This window comes from Arachis ipaensis, chromosome B8, assembly GCF_059453495.1.
Source record: "Arachis ipaensis isolate K30076 ecotype BB chromosome B8, ASM5945349v1, whole genome shotgun sequence".
NCBI lineage: Eukaryota > Viridiplantae > Streptophyta > Magnoliopsida > Fabales > Fabaceae > Arachis > Arachis ipaensis.
The window spans coordinates 78,136,506-78,137,866 of NC_142443.1; the positions used below are offsets into that span (position 1 = coordinate 78,136,506).

The window sequence follows — 1,361 nt, forward strand, 5'->3', positions numbered from 1 at the left end:
TCTCTAGATGAGCCTCAGATTCCTTTGGTTCCTCAAAGGGAAACTCCTTATTGGTCAGTGAACGTCCCAGGAGGTCTTCCTTACTAGGATTCATGTCCTTCTCCTCCTCTCTGGGTTTGGCCACATCAAGTAAGGTTATGGCCTTGCACTCTCTTTTTGGATTCTCTTCTATATTGCTTGGGAGAGTACTAGGAGGAGTTTCAGTGACTCTTTTACTCAGCTAGCCCACTTGTGCCTCCAAATTTCTAATGGAGGACCTTGTTTTATTCATGAAACTTAGAGTGGCCTTAGATAGATCAGAGACTATATTTGCTAACTTAGATGGATTCTGCTCAGAATTCTCTGTCTGTTGCTGAGAGGATGATGGAAAAGGCTTGCTATTGCTAAACCTGTTTCTTCCACCATTATTAAAGCCTTGTTGAGGCTTTTGTTGATCCATCCATGAGAAATTTGGATGATTTCTCCATGAGGAATTATAGGTGTTTCCATAGGGTTCACCCATGTAATTCACCTCTGCTATTGCAGGGTTCTCAGGATCATAAGCTTCTTCCTCAGAAGATATTTCTTTAGTACTGTTGGATGCAGCTTGCAATCTATTCAGAATCTGAGAAATCATATTAACTTGCTGAGTCAATATTTTATTCTGAGCCAATATGGCATTCAGAGTATCAATTTCAAGAACTCCCTTCCTCTGAGGCATCCTATTACTCACAGGATTCCTTTCAGAAGTGTACATGAACTGGTTATTTGTAACCATGTCAATGAGTTCCTGAGCTTCTGCAGGCGTTTTCTTTAGGTAAATGGATCCACTTGCAGAATGGTCCTAAGACATCTTTGATAATTCAGACAGACCATCATAGAATATATCCAGGATGGTCCATTCTGAAAGCATGTCAGAAGGACACTTTTTGGTCAGTTGCTTGTATCTCTCCCAAGCTTCATAGAGGGATTCACCTTCTTTCTGTTTGAATGTTTGAACATCCACTCTAAGCTTGCTAAGCTTTTGAGGAGAAAAGAACTTAGCTAAGAAAGCCGTGACTAGCTTATCCCAAGAGTTCAAGCTATCTTTAGGTTGAGAGTCCAACCATATTCTAGCTCTGTCTCTTACAGCAAACGAGAAAAGCATAAGCCTGTAGACCTCGGGATCAACCCCTTTGGTCTTAACAGTATCACAGATTTGCAAGAATTCAGTTAGGAACTGAAAAGGATCTTCTGATGGAAATCCATGAAACTTGCAGTTCTATTGCATCAGAGAAACTAATTGAGGCTTTAGCTCAAAATTGTTTGCTCCAATGGCAGGGATTGAGATACTTCTTCCATGTAAATTGGAATTTGGTGCAGTAAAGTCACCAAGCATCTTC

General features: G+C 40.6%; 1 non-coding gene across 1 annotated transcript; it reads left to right on the forward strand.

Annotated features, from left to right (window-relative positions):
* Positions 1-886: 886 nt before the first annotated feature.
* Positions 887-994, forward strand: LOC148548531 (small nucleolar RNA R71). Its single transcript, XR_015897209.1, has one exon. It is a non-coding gene; the product is annotated as a small nucleolar RNA R71 (small nucleolar RNA).
* Positions 995-1,361: the final 367 nt, after the last annotated feature.